The following is a 19,867-nucleotide window of genomic DNA, read 5'->3' as shown; positions in this document are numbered from 1 at the left end:
ATATGCGGAAGTTCTGCAGAGTCAGGCTCCCCCTTCACCACCGCCCATTCTCGCGCCACCTACAGTTCCGCTGCCCTCGGTGCAGCCAGTGCAGAACTTCGACAATCGTCCGCTGCCCCGACGCAAAGCCGACATTTGGCGCACGCCTGACCGCCGTCCGCTTTGCTTCCACTGCGGTGAACCAGGACATCTATACCGGGATTGTCCGTATCGACGCCTCGGTCTCCACGGCTTCCGCATCGACTCGCCTCCTCCCCGGTTTGGTCAAAGACCCCGAGTTATTGAGGAGTACCTGGCGGAGCAGCGTTCGTCATCTCGTTCGCAGCGTCAGCCCCGCTCCCCTTCGCCAAGGCGCTCCTCCTCGTTCACTCACGGTTCCTCGCGAGAGGACCAAGGCCGCTCGTCTAGCCCTGGTCGGGAAAACTGAAAACAGCGACCTTCGGGGGCGAGGCCGCTGGTAGTCGCTGCGTCGAAGACCTCCCGTCGTCGCCGCTTCGATCCGACCGCGAGCTGCTGGTACCGTCACCTAGGGAAGCAAAAAGCGTTTCTCTGGACATTCCGGTTATTTTAGACGGTCGCACTACGGTCAATGCATTATTGGACACCGGTGCCGATTATTCAATTTTGAGTGGTCGCATGGCGACTGTTTTGAGGAAGGTGCTCACTGCTTGGCCAGGTGTGTACCTTCGAACCACCGGCGGTCATATAGTTACTCCAAAGGGGATGTGCACGGCTCACATTCAGATTAACGGACGTACTTTCGTCGTTAGTTGCGTTGTTTTAAGTGGCTGCTCCCGTGACCTTATCCTCGGCATTGACTTTCTGCGGGAGTACGGAGCAGTTATCGACCTGCGAAAAAGGCTCGTCACGTTTTCGATGGGACAATCTACCGAACAAGATAGTAGCAGTCCTTGCAATACCGCACATCGCGTTTCCGCTGAGAGCGTCTCGCTGCCGCCGCGAAGCAGTGCTCTTGTGGAAGTTACCTGTGACGATTTCCGTACCGGTGATGCTGTAGCGGAGGCGAACCATACACTCCTGCTTGCTCATGGCATTTGCGCTCCCCGAAGTTTATTGTCGTTTCACAATGGCCGGGCCGCACTCCTTGTCACAAATTCTTCTAATGAGCACCGACACTTGTTCCCGGGGACTGCTATCGCTTTTGCTGACCATGTTGCGCACGATCCGGTCTGTTTTGCATCCACGGCAGTAGAAACTGACGAGCCATCTCTTGACAACGACATTAACTGTCACTTGTCAAAGAGAAACGGCGGGCTTTAGAGCAACTGCTGCTAGACTTCAAGCACTGCTTTGCTTCTTCCTCGAAGGTTCGTCAAACGCCCATCACACAACATCGCATCATTACTTATGACGACGCTCGCCCAATACGACAGCAGCCTTATCGTGTGTCTGCCAAAGAACGAGAAGTGATCCAGACGCAATTTCAGGAGATGCTGGATGATGGTGTCGTGCAGCCTTCACAAAGTCCGTGGTCTTCACCAGTAGTCCTTGTCAAAAAGAAAGACGGCACTCTTCGATTTTGCGTCGACTATCGGAAATTGAATAATGTGACAAAGAAAGATGTATACCCTTTGCCGCGCATCTATGACTCACTGGACAGATTGCGACGTGCGAAGTATTTTTCATCTATTGATTTAAAAAGCGGCTATTGGCAAATCGAAGTAGACGAAAGAGACCGAGAAAAACCGCATTTGTCACTCTAGATGGCCTATATGAATTCAAAGTACTCCCATTTGGATTGTGCTCTGCCCCAGCTACATTCCAAAGGATGATGGACACCGTCCTCACTGGCCTCAAGTGGCAGATCTGTCTTGTGTACTTGAACGATGTAGTTGTTTTTTCCGAAACATTTGATCAACACCTCGAACGCCTTCGAGCTGTCCTGGAAGCCCTCCGTTCTGCTGATCTCACGCTGAAGCCCCAGAAATGCCACTTCGGGTATACAGAACTCAAGTTCCTCGGCCATGTTGTAAGCGCTGATGGGGTGCGCCCGGATCCCAATAAGACTGCTGCCGTTGCACGATTTCTCGTTCCAGCTAATAAGAAGGCTGTTCAGCGCTTCCTCGGCCTGTGCGCATATTATCGGCGTTTCATTGCGGACTTTTCTCAGATCGCAGAACCTCTGACGCGCCTTACAAGGAAGGACACCTCCTTTGTGTGGAACTCTGAGCAGCAGATGGCCTTCTCTTTGCTTCGTGAGCGCCATCAAACATCCCCTGTTCTGGCGCACTTCGATGAAGCGGCTGACACTGAGGTACACACTGACGCCAGTAGTATCGGTCTTGGCGCGGTCCTTGTTCAGCATCAAGACGCGTTTGAGCGAGTAATAGCCTATGCTAGCCGCACTCTCTCTCGTGCCGAAATGAACTATTCCACCTCAGAAAAGGAATGCCTGGCGGTTGTATGGGCTACTATGAAGTTTCGTCCCTATCTTTACGGCCGGCCATTTAAAGTCGTCACCGACCATCATTGTTTGTGCTGGCTGGCAAATCTGCGAGACCCATCTGGACGACTTGCACGCTGGAGTTTACGGCTTCAGGAGTTTGACATAACCATTGTTTACAAGTCCGGCCGCAAACACGACGACGCCGACACGCTGTCACGAGCACCCGTTGACACTGGCGATACTACACCCGATGACGATAGCGGTTTTCTAGGAGCCCTCAGCGCATCTGAGCTCAGGGATCGACAAAGAGCTGATCCAGACATTCTTCCACTCATCGATTATCTGGAAGGGCGTGATACGACCCTGCCTCGACACCTATCTCGGCATCTTGGTTCCTTCCGCATACGGCAAGGCGTCTTGTATAAAAGAAACTCCCAAAGCCAAGACAGAACTTACCTTCTGGTAGTGCCATGCGAGCTCCGTGAGGATATTCTCCTTGCTTGCCATGATGAACCAACGTCTGGTCATTTGGGTTGCTCACGGACTCTTGCTCGAGTGCGCAACATGTATTACTGGCCAGGACTTTCCGCAGCTGTGAAACGCTATGTACGAAGCTGTCGCGAATGCCAGCGCCGTAAAACACCGCCCCAGAAGCCTTCCGGATTTCTCAAGCCCGTTAAAGTACCCCGCATTCCGTTCGACCAAATTGGAATGGATCTGCTTGGCCCTTTCCCTTTGTCGCAGGCCGGAAACAAATGGATAGTAGTCGCTACTGACTACCTGACTCGATACGCTGAGACAAAGGCAATCCCTCATGCCACAGCTTCCGAAGTAGCAGAGTTTTTCATGCACAACATAGTCTTGCGGCATGGCGCCCCTTCCTACGTCATTACCGACAGAGGGACAGCTTTCACTTCACAGCTGATCGACCGCATATTTGAGCTGAGTTGCACGACCCATCGCAAAACCACAACGTACCATCCACAAAGCAATGGCCTTACAGAAAGATTGAATAAGACGATTGCGGACATGTTGGCAATGTACGTCGATGTGCAGCACAAGACCTGGGACGAGGTGCTGCCGTACGTTACATTTGCGTATAATACAGCCTTACAAGAGACAACGCGCTTCACACCATTTCGACTTGTTTACGGACGCGAAGTTCAGAGCATGCTCGATTCCATGCTCCCGTGCCCAGATGATGACCAGCTATCCTCAGATGCCCAGCAATATGCCATCCGCGCTGAGGAAGCCCGCCAGCTCGCCCGTGTGCACATTGGGCAGCAGCAGACCACTGACGCGCACCGTTACAACCTCCGGCACCGCCAGGTTGACTACAAGCCTGGAGACCAAGTCTGGGTATGGACACCAGTTCGCCGCCCAGGCTTGTCAGAGAAACTCCTTTCCCGCTACTTCGGGCCGTACAAAGTGTTGCGCCGTGTGAGTGACCTCAGTTGTGAAGTTATCCCAGACGGTGCCACACAACCAAAACGTCGAAAGCACAGCTCGGACATTGTGCACATTGTGCGACTGAAGCCGTACTACCACCGATAGCGTATGGCCACCCGCTGTGACCACTCTCTTGCTTTTCACACCATTTTTACCGGCCCTTCTCATTTTTTTTTTCGGAGGGAGGGGGTAATGCCACCTAGCGTTGCCAGGTGGCGCATGAGTGAGGTGTTAAAGGAGGACGAAGTTGAAGAGGACGACAAAGCGTCGCTTGCACTTTTGCGTCTGTGCTGCTGTGTTCTTGTGTCTGGGCTACCCCCTGCTATCATTGGTATCCTTAGTCACCGTGTACGTGACAATATATATGATACTTAAAAAAAGAATGAGCTAAGGAAAAGGAAGCACGGAAACACCCAGAACTTTGTCTACCCGCACAACTACGAACTGCTGCTCCTCTCATTTCCGGCGCCCCTCATCAAACTTGACTCTTTTAGCTGTATGTTGGAACGCATGAACTCAGCTTCTGCAATCTACGTCCCGTAGGTCTATGTCTGCAACACACATGTCAGCAATCTTACAGAACCAACCAAGGGGTCATTTGTCTCTCTATAACCGTCTAAAAGGGGCGCGACATTTTTTGAGCAGCACTCGGCTCGAAAAAAACAGTTGGTTTACTGTTTTAATGCAGCTACACTTCTTGATTAATACAAATATTTGATATTTTTGCAAAGTTTTCTAATATTTCAGGAAAAAAAACTGTTTTCTTTTTTTTTGTTTTTTACCAACCTTCAAAATTTCCAGAAATTTTACATCCCTAGACGTAGCACTTGCGAACACGTTGACGGACTCGCAAAAGCGACGCGACCTCCATAAATAGGGCGCGCCGTGTCTATGTGTTAAGACGCGCCAAGGCTAGCGCACACACGCTTAGCTTCGCTTGTTGAAGCGTTCCGTTTTCCTCCCGTCTAGCCGCGCGTCGTCATTGGCTAGGCGCCGTCGAAAAATCTAGAGAAGACTAGCGCTTTTGCCGGTTGAGTCACCGTCGCTGCCGGGTGATGAGAAAGAGGATGACGCCGATGCGTACAAGGCTAAACGCCTTCTCGCGCAGAGAGGGAGGCGTTTCTCGAAAGTCGTCGAACTTTAGATGCGGCGACGCTCCGGCTTCGCAGCTCGCCGGCTTAATAAAAATGTTTGCCGATTTCATGACACCAGCATCATATCATTTTGCTCAAAATAATCAAAATATGTGTCATCGACCACCAGATTCTTATTTCAGCTTTAGTACTACTTTACACCCAAGTGTCTACCCCCTTCTTTGGCGCGACGAGTTCGGTAAAACCTAGAATTGCAAATTGGTTTAAATAAAACAAGGCTTAGTATCTGTCGCACTCCACAGTGGACGCCTGAACCGCACCATATGGGAAGAGACGAAGGTAGGAGTGAAAGAAGGCGAGAAAGAGTTGCCGTGGTTGAGTTTTACGTAAAAAAAAAAAGAAAAACGATAATCAGCGGTACTAGAGTAGCGTCATTTACCAAACTTAGCGGCGCTGCGCGGAACCGCCGCCTGTCCACGCCTTCATGGCGCTGCACTCGCAGTTTACTTCACACCCTCGCTAGTCTTCTAGCACGCTGGAATACACAGTGCGGCATTGGATTAAGCTGCTTGTTTGTTGTGTTTGCGTGAGCATGCAAAGGCGCGTACGTGCTTACGTGTTTGGCGTGCGTGCATGTATGTGAGTATCTGCGTGTGTGAGTGCATGACTGTGAATGCATGTGGGCGTGAGCGCGCGCTTCTTAACGCATCTCTGTGTGATGCGTGCTGTGTTGGTTTGTGGGTTTAAGCGTCCCTAAGCAACACAGGCTATGAGAAACGCCGTAGTGGAGTTCTTTTACGCGGACCACCTGGGGTTCTTTTACGCGCACTGACATCGCACAGCACACGGGCGCCTTGCTTTTCGCCTCGAGCGAAAAGCTGCCGCCGATGCCGGGATTCGATCCCGCATGCTTGCGAACAGTACAGTGCCGTAACCACTTCGACAACCCGGCGGGCATGCATGCTGTGTGTCATGGGTATATGAGGGTGAGTGAGTGTTAGTGCCTGCATACCCCATCCACGCGTGAGTGATTACGTATGCGTGAATTTGCGGGTATATAAGTCAGCCTGTGCGTGCGTGCGTGTGTGCGTGGTGCGCACGTGGGTGAGGGTTGGTCGGGCGTGTCTGTACGCATGTGTGCGTGTGTATGTATGTGTCCGTGCGCGCATGTGTGTTTTGCGCTTGTGGATGTGGATGCTTGTGCGTGTGTTCGTGGGTAAGTCCGCGCTCGAGAGTGAGCAGCGTGTGTGTATATGGGCACGTGCACTCATATGTGCGTAAGTATATGTGGGCAGGCATCTGTATATGTGTGGGCGGAAGTGTGTGTTGGTGAGTATGAGAGATTGAGATGTGCGTGTGCTTATGTGAGTGTGAGCGTATGCGTATGTGCTATGAGTGTGTGTGGGCATGGGAAAGCATTTGTGCGCCTGTCAGCGTGTTTGCATACATGCATGCATTTGGGGGCAGTACGTGTGCGCGATTTCTATGTGTGGGTGAGTGCATGTTTGTCAGTACGCGTGTGGATGTGGGCATGCGTGAGTGCATGTATGTGCACATATGCTTGCATGCGCCTGTATGTCCGCACTTATGGATGGGGTTGGGCCTGTGCTGCACTTGGGTTGGTGTGTGTGCATACTGTGGGCGATTCCTCTGCCCACGAGAGACACGGTGAGGCCTAAACGAGACAAAATAAACCGGTGGTTTATTTCTTACATATATCTGCCGTCCGAGGCGTAGGTCAGGGGGATCGCGGCAGCAGCAGGAAGGACGACGCAAGCCGACTAACGAAGGATCACGAGGCTTCAAAGACCGATTCTCTCTCCCGCGAGGGATCTGGAAAGGGTAAACGGGGTCTGCGATAGGGAGTGCAGAAAAAGCGAGAGATTCGGATGCCCTCGGCCTGGGCCCCACATATTCTAGGCGGGTGAGAAAATTAAATTTTATTTATGACGAGTGCCCTTCTATGTTAGCTTCCAGGAACAACGGCTAAAATGCAGTCTCCAAGGAAACGGAGTGAGGAGACGTGGCAAGACGCCGTACGTGGATACCACTTTTGACTGATATTGCAAATTTAAAAAAAAAATTAAAGACAGTGAGCATGACACGCACATAAGCTACCCATACATACGTGCTCTAGGCTGCAGCGGAGCGGCAGCTGTGGAGAGAGATGCAGCGGCTCTGCCATCTGGCGGAGTGCAATGGAGTGGAGAAAACGTCAGTAAAGGCGCGGTCGGAGTGTTTGACAATTGAAAGTAGTCTGGCAATGCTGGATATATTTCAGATTGCCTGGGGATATTTAAAGTCGACTGGCATTTCTCAATGATTCACTTTCATTGAATTGTGACTGCCTCGAGGCAGTTTTGATTTGAGCTTTTGATTTGAACCCAGGTACTTGGGTTCAGTAGCCGAGCGTCGTGACCTCTGAACCATCACGGCGGGTAATTCGACACCTTTCAATAATGGTCGCCAGCCTTCATTTCCTGAATGAAGCTTTATTTTGTATGGGAGCAGCGGTTGTGTTTCCTTTGCTGATCAGCTTCATATGCCGTACGATTTATTATGGAATAGACGTAAGTTTTCTTGGAGTTTTCTGTTTACTTAGCAACACGTGATATTTAACGCAGTTTTCAGGAAAGCAAGGATGGCTTGTCAATGACATTGTCATGCCATCATCATCAACAGCCGGACTATACTGCCCGCAGGGCGAAGGTCTCTCCCATTTTCCTCCAACTAACACGATCCGGTGCTAGCTGCATCCACTTGACCCCTGTGAGATCCTTAACCCCATGCATCGTCTCTTACCCATTTTTACAATAAGATATAGTCATGCTCGAGTCCGTACAATGGAAAACAGTTCGCTTTATCTACAACAAGTATTGGCGCACCGACTCTCCCACGGAGCTGCTTTCATGAGAAGGCCTGACCTCACTATCAAACCGCGCAACCCTACATAGACGAAAATTCTTATATCTGCTAATTCATTATGCGCTGAAATTAAATCCTCTCACTTGTGTCAACTTCAGCGGGTCTAGAGCAACAATACACAAGCATGACTATAAGCTCGAAAAGTACTCTTGCACCAAAAATATATACCATGATTATTTTTCCCTCGAGCTGTGGAGTGAATGGAATGCGCTGGACAGCTTTGTAGTATCTCAGGATACGCTGGAAAAGTTTGTTAGGCTCGCTAAGGAGTCGCTGCTGTCAACAAACCATAGTTGATGCCGCCTTCTTGTAGATCTTCCTCATAGTTTTGTGTTTGCTTTTCTTGATTATAAGCAAATTTGTTTTCATTGTATACTGGTATACACTTGATTCTTAGATGATGTGACTAAAATTAGTTCTAGAACGACTATCCCTATATGCGCTTAAAAGGGCCAGCTTGAATAAATAAATGTATATCCTGTAAAATATGATGGAACCAAATGCGCATGCATTTGCATGTTGCATGTATTCTTAACTGTTGCATGTATTCTTAAGGGTACTGGATAGCCCTTGCACGAGAGCGCACTTTGACGGTCAGTATGTAAATATTTTTTTATGCACACGCCAATAACAAATCGTTTTGCAACTCTTTTCATTTTATACTTGATTGTACATTTCCTGACTATGATATAGTAGTTGAGCTCGTTTGAAGGTACACCTCTTTACCCCTTTTATATGCACCCACTCCTGTAACAATCCCCAGGAGGGGAGGGGGGAAGGGATTGACAGTATATGCTGAATAAATAAACAAACAAATAAAAAATATGCACATGTTATTTATTGTTCTGCAGTCTTTTAAATATTATGGGTCTCTTCTTTTACTTGTCTTATGCTGCTCCTCTTAGGTATAGTGGCGATTTAGCTATTATTCCTGCATCATTATCAAGTTTCTCAGCTTACCGCGTCTCCTGGGGTATGGTATAAGCCCGATGTAGTGATGAACATCTACTCCGCTTGTCCATGTTATCTAGTTTTCTATCTGTTTATTTTTGTCTCTGCTGCATTTTCTTTTCTCTTTATTTTTGATTTCTTATTGCTTTCTGTCCTTCATGATGCCATCTTTCTCTATTGCCTTTAAGTCTTGTAAAACTATTGGTGGTTCAGTCTGCCTATTTTTTATTTTTTATTTGTTTTGTTTTTCGGAGGACAAATCAGTTGGGGTAAAATGTCTGGCTGCATGGCGGCTTGGGAGGCAGGATTTGTGCAGTGTGCTACAGCGGAAGGTGGCGATAATGCAATGAACTGTATCGTGGCTAACCGTTCTCGAAGCAGAAGAAGCACAGGATATAAGCCAGGCAGTGGCAGCAAAGCAGCCGTCATCACCTCCGTCTGGCTACGCGGCGAGCGGGCGATGCCGATAGGTGGTGCACGGACAAATGTCGAGGCTGGTTTTTTAAACCTGTTTCGCAGTTTCAAGAAGTATTGCTGTCAGCATAAACCAGTCTGCAAAGGAGTGCAATGATGTGGAGGAAGAGGAAAAGCGCGTGGCGTGAGACGATGATCTTCAAATTCCAAGCGACAGATTCTGAGTTTGACCAAAGATCCGAGTTGTACACTGTGCATCCAAGTCAAATCTGTAACGTTGGCCTGCCTTCTGTGCCGGATGCGCTTTATGGGCGTTTTTGCAGTTCGGTGGGAAGAAGTAATATTCTTTTGACTACTTGCAAGGCTACTGTCATGAGAACACATAAATTTGTAATAAGAGAGCGTTAGTACTCTCATGTCGAAAATAGTTGTCCATTAGCGTTGGCTTTGAAGGCCACATAGGATGACCTGCACGCAGCTGGCAGCTGGCAGTTGGTTGGTAGATGACATGGCCGGGCAGTGATTCGTAAGCTGGTTGTGTAAAGTCACGAGACTAGATGACGTGGTTCAACCGGATCAAGCTACCAACTTGCTGAGCTGCTTTCATATGGGAGGGTGAGGTGTTATTCGGGCACACCATTGAGACTTTTCGTGTACCCGGTTTGAAGTTTCGCAACGTGGTAGACTAATCGGCACACCTGTGGCGGGTGACAATTGGCAGGCAACATAGCTGGGCGCCGATCGGTAGGAGGTTTCCGAAACAAAATTGGTCCTTCGCAGTAAGTTATTTTGTAACGAGCGTTGATGTGGTCGGTAAAACAATCATACAGCATGCCATAGGAAACTAACGCTCACGACTATACGCAACACAAATCTTATTCATTGTTTGCGAACTTTATATCCGTGATTTGTTTATTCTAATAAATAGCAACTTTTCCTCTCTAAGGAATTTATTAGTTTCAATACCTTGTAAATAAAAGCTGAAAGAGGGCGTCACATATTTATTCCGTCTACGCAACCACCACATCAAAAAACTCTCACAAATCTGCCTAACACCGACCGGTTAGTCCCGCTCTTACTCGTTGCTATTGATGGGCGGGCATGTCGACCAATAAGCGCGGGGCTCATTGACACTTTTATTACACTTTTGTGATATCATCGTTGGGTTATAGATGCCCCGAAACGAGCATGTTTGATCCGATTGCATAGGACATCGCAATTACTCTGATAACCAAGTGGGTGTCATAATAAAACGTCCGTTTCAATTTTCTTTAATCTAGAATTAATCTGTTTATTAAAGGTAATATAAAGCGACATGTAATGCTTTTTTTTATTGAAACCGTGTGTTTTATTCGAGGAACGCGACCCGAATAGGAAGGACGTCTGCGTAGCAGGAGTACGTGCCTAGTTTCAGGATTCACGCTTTCCGGTCTTCCGTCGATCAATAGAAGTCATAAATCCCGGAGTGCTGTATGCAAAGGAGAACTCAATTTCGCGAGGTATGGAATTGAATAACATTCTTTCGGTCACGTCCAATCCGAGAGAGTTGGCACTCTAGTGATTAAGGGCAAAGAGATGGCCTTTGATTAACTCGTATTTCTCACAGGATCCGGAGCCGCCTACACTCCTTCCTTCTTTCATAGTATCGCGGTTCCTTTTTCCGCGCTTTATATTTCCGAGCAACCCATCTCATTTCGTTTTGGGCAGGTGCTGATTTGTGGGAGATATCTGTGCCGTCTGGCGGCTGATCCATAGGCAAAATATCGGCCAGGTTTTCGTTCTTTTGCAGCGAGGTGGCAAATGGAGTATTAAGGATCTGAGTTGCCTTCGTTTCTTACCTGGAACTGTTCAGCACTGCCTTCTTTTCATACTTTTGGAAGATTTGTTTCTTCTAAGAATGCTGTGTCTCAAACTTCTTTCTTTTCATTGTCTGTTTTGCGCTTGGCATCAAGTTAGACGCGAGCGTATGTATGAATCTAATGTCCTTTACTATTTTTGATTGCTTTTGCCTAGCTCTCTAAAGCTGACAAAATATCTGTCGCTCCTATACATACTAGAAAATGGCTTTAAGGGGAGAGCATAACTACTCTATGATGTACTTGAATAAATAAAAGCATTTCTAATGAAAGAACGTCGTTGTTCCTGCGCATAAAATAATTATTAAGCTCTAAAATATCGCCAGCCAACAAGGGAAGAATAACAGGCAGCCTGCAGATGCAGGCAATGCGCACAACCCTGTAAGACACAATGTGATCCTTAAAGTTACTGACAAGCACGCATTGTCGAACGATTTTAAAACTGCTATTTCGCGAATACATTTTTCCCCGTAATTTCAACTCAAATCTTCGTTTGCAGAAATTTCTTCGTGCGCTTAGCCAAGTGTGTGAATTGTTTCCAGTTCAATAGTTCCAAAAACGGTCCTAATGCCTATTTTGCGAAGAAATCGTACAAAGAGCACATTGCGTTGATCGCAGGTTAAATAGTGTGCCATTATTAAAATGTCAAATATAGGGCAAGGGGGTTTTAAGCATCGTTTTGCTTGATTTAGCAACGTTATACACGATTCGACCGTTTGAATTAGAAGGAAGCTCAAGCCCGCCTTATGAGTAGACGCGGTAGGACCTTTAACGTCGTCCAACTGTGGCGGCCGCACCTCGATGGAGGTGAAACGCAAATGCACCTATAGGCTGTGATTTGTCCAGTTAATGAACCCAGGTGGCCCAAAGTTTTCGGAGACCTCTTGTATGGCCTCCTTGATATCCCAAGCCTCCTTGGGACGTTAAAAGCTGCATTCCAAATGAAGCCTTTAACACCACATTTTCATTCGGCGGATTTTTTTTTTTTGGTTTAAGTTGGTTTGTGGGAAACGTAAGATGCAGTACGTCTTACTTTTTGGCCCACACTTACACCTAATTGAGTGAAAATCACAGCAACTTAACATTGCACAGTTCTTAGTGTAGGTGTGCATTTACCGGCCACATTCGCAATTCTCATTTTCCGCCAGGCTTCGTTCACCTAGGCTATTGAATACCCATAGGTACCTTAGTGAGCCTAAGAGGGGTTTCTAAAATTTTCCTATGGTATTGTTGTAAGCATTCAAGTACTGCCAAGTGAAGGAGTACTATTTGCGAAAGGTTTGTTTAATTACTGCATGCTTCACTTCACTTCGCCTCACTGTAATACTGTAATACTTCGCTTCACTGATTGGGGGTACTGAATAAAGAGTGGATAATGTAAGAACAAAAAATTATTACATGAGCAGAAAACGCTAAAATTATTGCCCTTAATGAAGGAATCAACAGGGTTGTAAAATATGGATGGGCAAGTGATTGCGGCGATGTCGTGTGGCAGGCAGTCCCAGTCCAGGGCTGATCGAGGTAGGAACGATGAGCCAAATGTTGTAGTGCAGGAACGGAGCCGGGCAACTTTAGGGGATGAGCAATGCGCAGTAAAATGAGTCCTGGAGAGTTGATGTAAGACGCGAAATGGAGTGAACTGTAACAAACTTGTGAAATAAGCACGTACTTGCAATTCGACGGAGACTAACTAGGGTTACTAGACCATATCCTTCTTTTAATCATGATATACTGGTGCTATACAGTAGCATAATTAAATGAATATGGTGCCTCAATTCGGAACATATTTTAAGGAATTTGCTATGTATATTTGGTTAGGGCTTAAGATGGGTGAGGCATGCTCCATCTTCTACCGGACAGTGACTTGTAAGCTAGTAATTGTAAGTTTCGTGGCTAAACAACAATGCGAAGGCACAAGATTATTAGCTTGGAAGAGAATTTTTATTTGAGAATTTTTTAGCGCATGCTCCCTGGCGTAAGTATTGCCGCCGCTGCGCGGTACACTGCCGGTCTAATAAGATTCGCTATGATGGAACCAGATGGCTCCACATTTCCGCTCCAAAGTCCGTCATCTTGGTACAAAGGGGCTCGGCTGCTCACAGTGCTGCTCAGTTGAACCGGCGCACGAGCTGGAGGTCATTTTCATTTTGGTACTTTGTTTATGGCAATCAAATGCATTCCCACAGCGGGATAATCCAGGCGTAGCACAAATTAGACCACTCATTTTTACATATTTTATTTTAAGATGCCTTTAATGATTTGAGGGAGAGGGTGGCCTCGTACCCGCCTCAGTTTTCGATGGAAACCTACAGGAAATGAGGTTAAGGTCATTTCAGACCTTGTCAGAGGAAATTAGAAGTGGCACCAGTAGAGGAGCTTACGCTCTAGTATCAAAAACCTCTCAGTACACAGCTGAAATTTCTGAAAGGAGTAAGTTTGTAACTTGAAGAAATTACGAACTGTTTAATTTTATGTAGCTACTAGCAGTCATGTAAAGTACCGAATCAAAGACTTCGAAGCAGTTTGAAACCATAAAGATGATAATGGCTGTTTTATTATGTGATTGTCTTTTTATTATCCCAGGAACGTTTGCTTGAAACGAAGAAATTAGAGACTTCTGAGTGCTGCCTGGAAGCCACACATACACTCAGGCACCGCGACTTAGGAAGCGCCAAATTAAAGGACACTAGACCGACACAGTGCCTTGCCTGTAAGAGCACGTTACCAGATTCCGTCCAAATGCGGTGAAGCAGGGTTGAAAATATACTAGTCGGAAGAGGGAGTACCTTTTTTACCATGACTATATGTGTTGACTAAATTCTTTTCATACATGTTCTATGGGATGTTACAGAGAAAACGAAGAATTCTTGACACTTCGCATATAAGGTTTACGTGAGTGGTATGGCTTATTTCTAGTAAATATTATGGTTTGTATTGTTAATAAATGATGACACACCTTCAGTGCAAGATGAACTAGACAAGTGCTAATTATGAAAATAGTCATACACGAAATTCTGGATCATATTGCCACTGCCTAGCGCCGCGCGGCCGCCGTGCTTGGTGCCGACGACGACGAAGCGTTCCTTTTCTCCTTTCAGTTTTAAATGCCGGATGCGTATTCAATGTCATCAAATACAAGTTGATGCGTTTCCTCAAATTGCGTGGTATCTCTTCCCTATATTTGAGCGGATAGGACAGGTTAGTATAGATTCTATAGACCAGGTCTCTGCCTGGCTTTGCGAGAGCGAGCTTGTTGAGTTGAGTGCTATTGTGCTTCCGAAACTTGTGCCTTCCAATCTTTTTGCAGAGATTGTGTACTTCTAGAGCCATGAGACTTACCGAGGCGTGGAGTTTGGTAGCCCCAGGATTGTGTTGCAGACTTTCCTGATCAGTCACTCACGGTTTTTAATTTCAGTCATGGAGAGGTTAAGGAATGCAGCCCCTTATATTACCCGCAGGAGCACGGAATTTTGCACTAAGGGGATGAAGTGCCTTTCTTTCATGTCTTGGTGTTTATTTCTGATCGAATGTATCACTAGGTGCATTCTCTAGGTGTATATAGCAATTCTATAATAGAGATTTGTGACGTCTTGTTGTGTTTGCGGGATGTCCTGCACCGGGATCTTGACCTGCACGTTGATTTCTGGAATGGATGGCTGTTTGTAAGCAGCGTAGTGTGGTGTTCTGCGCTAAATCCCTCATTGGGTACTTCAGGACAAGCAACTCTGACTTTTCCGCCGCACCGAAGACCTCTATTTTTAGCGTACTGGTTCAATGTGTTGGCAGCTGGTGAAAGATGCTCTTTGATGCCCACAAAACTCCCGAAGTGGCACCAGGTAGTGATCTTTTCTTCATGAATATCTGCAGATTTGTTTATATTTATGCATTGCTACACAGAATGAGAAACAATTACTGGCATAACGTCATTCTCAAAAAAATATTAAAACTTTCTGTGTCGTTACTGAATCGACAACGCGATGTTATTACAAATATAGTATCCAGCCCTCTCATATGAAGCAAGCAAAAATTATAGGAGTTTAACGCTGCTGAACCGAATGTGGAGCGAAAGCTTTGGCTGCGGGCGACTGCACGTTGCATTGAACACAACCTCAAAGTTAACCGCCTTCTATGCAGAATACACTTTCATATCTGTTATGAACATGCCTGTGTGGCATAGGAGTATCGTGTATTCAAATATATCAGCAGGATGATTTTAATGTCACCTTCCCGCATGAAAGGAGAGGCCTGTGTTGGCGAAAGCGGTCACTAGGAAACCTTACGCTCTTTATGACACTGGCAAAATGCTCAAGGGTAATATAGTGTTCATTTCGCTACACACTAAAGCTCCACCTTTAATGGGATGACGCGATAGCGTGGGCTACCAGCCCACATATAAAGCCTCGCTTTAACTAACCGTATAAACTTGCCTGCATCCAGTACGGCTAACGTGAATTCAAATTTCATGGTAGGCTGATTCTAATCTCACAGTTCCAAATGAAAGGAGCCACCCGAGCTGGCCAAAGCGGTTGCTAGGCAACAGGACGCTCTTTCAGATACTGCCGTTCTTTTTCAGGCACTAACGAAATGCTGAAGGGCAGCATGGTGTAGCTAGCGCTAAAAAAAAAATTGAGGGACACTTAAGCTCCGCCCTTAAGGGTATGGCACTATAACCTGGGCTACCAGACGACATATAAAGGCCGGCTTTGACAAAGCAGTATGAACGTGCCTGCGTGCCTGTGTGTAGGAAGGAGGAGGAAAGACAGCGAAGTTAACTGGTAAAAGAATTCGGTTTGCTATCCTGCACTGGGGGAAGGGGGTGAGTGGATATAAAGTGGTGGATAAGAGAGGGATGTGTGAAGTCAGTATAGTCACATCAAAGCCATATATCACGTCACATCACAACACGTCACAGTCATATCACGTTACATAGCAAAATCACAGCCTACCGTAAGGCCCGTAGTTTTCATGAAGCGGATCAGTGCCTGGGAGGACTTCACCGCCGACGATCGCCGCGGCCAGTGACCTAGAATCTTGATTTCAGTCAGTGGGCGTCCATCTAGACGCTCCAGCGCACGGCAGAGACATTCTTTACACACTATATATGGGGCACTCACCAAGAATGTGACATATATTCTAACCGCACCCGCAGTTTGCACATGCCGGGCTATTTTACATACCTATCACCAAAGAATAAGAGTTTGTGGATGCTACATGAACCACAGGCGGCACAGCAAAGGTTCTTCACGTAGGGGTAGGCCAGGTGTAAGCCGGAGCTTCAGGTCAGGATCCAGAGATTTTAAGCGGCAGTTCGCAAACTGGTCAGAATTCCACAAGTCGAGCGTGTGTTCTCGCGCAAGTGCGCGAAGCTTGCTTCGTCTGCCATGGATAGGATAGGATAGGATAGGATAGGAAATACGTTAGTTTCTCTAGGAGGGTCTTGTGCTAGTAGCAGAAGAGTTCCATCTTCCGTCTTCTCACAGGGTCGGTGCCCCTATTCCAGGGCTCCGCTGAGCTTCGCTGCTCGCTGGGCGTGCTGGATTAGACCTAGTTGGCAATCCAAATCGCCGCTGGAGAGCTCTCCCACCGTTCCGCACTCGGGTCTTTACGAAAGCTATCGTTATTTCTACATTACCACGTGATGTGGTATAACGAAGGTGTGCTACCACACCATGGGCAGGTGTCCCGATATTGTGACGGGTAAATTTTGCTTAGGATCTGCAGGTTAGGGAATGTTCCTGTCTGCAGTCTTCGCCAGTACACTGCCTCTTGTTGTTTTAGATCCCGATGAGGCGGCGGATAGCGGATCCGTACCCCCTTATAGTAGTTCAGAATGTCTGAGTACGTAGGGCCGACTCGCTCGGGTAGATCGTCCGATTGGGAGGAAGCTCGGCTCGTGTACCCTCGAGCTACCTGATCGGCGCGTGCGTTCCCCGCTATGTCGGTGTGTCCTGTCAATCAGTAGATGTTGTGTTTGACTTTTGATGGGGTCGCGCTCTGGAGGAGCCTGAGCGCGGCGCGACCTATGCGGCCGTTCATGTAGTTACGGCACGCTTCTCTCGAATCTGTAAGAATGGTAAGGGACGTGTTGCTTCGATACCCGGCTACCACCGCAAGAGCAACGGCCAGCTCCTCCCCTTCGGTTACCGTGCATTCCCTGTCTGAGGCGCTAGCTAGTTCCTTTAGGTTGGAATCAATAGCTACCGCCACTGCGCTATTATGTGAGCTTCCAGTATACGGAGCCGCGTCCGTGTATACCGTTGTGAATCTTGTAGTTAAATTTAGTTGTACATACTTCGCCCGGGCTGCTCTACGGGCCACATGCAAGTTGGGGTCCATGTTCCGGGGAAGGGAGCTAACCTTTAGCGTCTGGCGAATTGCGTCCGGTATGCTCGCAGTACGGTTCTCGATTTCCGCAGTTGCACCTAGCCCCAGTCGCCTAAGAAGCGAGCGCCCCGTAGGAATCTGCCATGGAAAAAGGGATCAACACACAATCGCCGCCTTGGTGGGCTGTTCGCGTGACCTTGTCCGCCCGGAGATTGCCCGCTATGCCGCTGTGTTCTGGAAGCCATTGGTAGATGATGTCATGCCCTCCAGTTATGGCATAGTGATGAAGTTCTCGTATTTCCGTGACAAGTAGGTCATGGGCTCCACAGCGAAGAGCCGCTTTTAAGGCTTGCAGGGCTGCTTTTGAATCTGTGAAAATAGACCACCGCTGAGGGCTCTGCTGACTCATATGCCTAACTGCGGTTAGCTCTGCGGCTGTTGAAGAAGTCCGTTGAATTGCCCTAACTTTAATTTCTGTAGTAGATGCGGGAACGACTATGGAGCCTGAAGAACTCACGGCTGTCACTGAACCTTCGGTGTAGACGTGCAAACGCTTTGCATGGTGCTCATGAAAGTATTCAAGAGTGCCTTGTTTTAGTTGTGTCGGCGATAGCTCGACCTTCTTACTGATGCCGGGTATTGAAAGAAGCGCGTGGGGTTGATGCAGGCTCCATAGTGGAGAGGACGGGCTAGTTGCGGGTGTAAACTGGGACGGTAGAATAACCCGATGTGCATCAACGGTCTCTGTATACGATGTACACGGCCTGGTAATAGAAAGACTGGTGAAATGATGAGTGGGAACCCGGGAGATCTGTCAGAGATGTGCCCTCAGGGCGTGAACTATTGGCTAGGTAGTTATGAGATGCTCCTGTGCAATTAATATGGTAGCAGCCGTAGAGGCACATTTCGGTAATCAATCCCAGGCAGGCTCGCAGACCTTGAGCTTGAACGCTCTGTAGAGTTCTTAAGTCGCGTTCCCTGATATTTTCAAGTGCAGGTAAGCTGTACCAAAAGAATCCCATAAATAATGCATTGTACAGCTGGACCAATTGGCCGCACTAACGCTTCCTATGACTTTCCACAAATACAGGCAAGCACGTGAGCAATCACTGTCAGCCTCTTTTTCATGAATGAAATATGGGACGTCCACGAAAGATTTCGATCGATGATCACTCCTAGAAAGCGATGGCTGCTTTCGTAGGGTATTACTTTACCATCAATGCGTACGGTATAATGTGCCATTTTCTTGCGTGTAAATGCAACTAGCAAAAACATTTCGGTTGATGTAGACCTTGCAGGAGGTAGGCCGCAACTATGCTTGCCACCTTTTAAAGCCTCGCTCTAACTTGTAGGCGCGTAACTCCTGATGCCCAGATACAGATGTCGTCTGCATATGTTGAAAGTTGCGCTGACTTTCGGATTAGGTCGACTAGTCCGATAAGAGCAAGATTGAAGAGCGTTGGGCTTAGTACTCCACCCTGTGGGACTCCACGGGAAGTGAAATGAGAAGATGTTGGGCCATCCTCAGTCTGCATAAAGTGAAATCTGATGGATGAATAACTGCGTATCCAGCAAAAAACCCGACCGCCAAGCTCCGCAGCTTCCAGAGTGTCCAAAATGGTCTGGTTAGTGGCGTTCTCATATCCGCCCTTTATATAAATAAACAACGCCGCTAGTAAGAGCTTCAAAATGTTTTCACGTCGTACAAATGATACCAGGTCCACCACGTCGTCAATTGAACAGCGCCCATGTCGAAACCCGGACATTATATCCGGATATACGCGGTAGTGCTCCAGGTGCCAGTCAATACGTCTAAGCAGCATTATTTTCAGTACTTTACCGACGCAGCTAGCCAGTGCTGTCGGACGGTATGATGTCAAGTACAGAGGCGATTTGCCAGTTTCCAGGAGCGGAACTAAACGAATGCACTTCCACTAGTCTGGAACTGTACCCTGATTCCATGATTTGTTGTAATATTCCAAAAGAACATTTCTAGCTTCTTGTCCAAGATTTCCAAGCGCATAGTTTGTCACATCGTCGGGACACAGTGATGATGACCGTCTGCAAGAAGCCAGCGCAGCGTCAACTTCTTCCACGGAGAAGCGATTCGTGAATCCCGTGAAGCTGGAACATCGCTCAAATGTAGCGTTGCCGTTGGGGTCGATTAGCGCAGAATTGTTCAGCTATCTCGACCTCACCCCGTCCTTGGCAGAGTGCGAGAGATTTCAATGGGTAAAGCTGTTCAGGGGATGTTCGAAGCCTACGAACAACATTCCAAATGCGTGATAAAGGCTTCCGTGTATCATGCGTTTCACAGAATGGCCTCCAACGTTCTGCCTGGAGGGCTTGAAGTATGCGCTGAATTTTCTTTTGCAAGCGCCTCGCATCTCTGAGGTCGAGGCGCGACTTCGTGCGTCGGTATATACGATCTGCCCTCCGTCGATGCC

This window comes from Amblyomma maculatum, chromosome 4 (assembly GCF_055883805.1).
Source record: "Amblyomma maculatum isolate TAMU_Amacu chromosome 4, ASM5588380v1, whole genome shotgun sequence".
In the NCBI taxonomy this organism is placed as follows: domain Eukaryota; kingdom Metazoa; phylum Arthropoda; class Arachnida; order Ixodida; family Ixodidae; genus Amblyomma; species Amblyomma maculatum.
The sequence above is the reverse complement of the archived record's forward strand: the minus strand, read 5'-3'. Positions refer to the sequence as shown.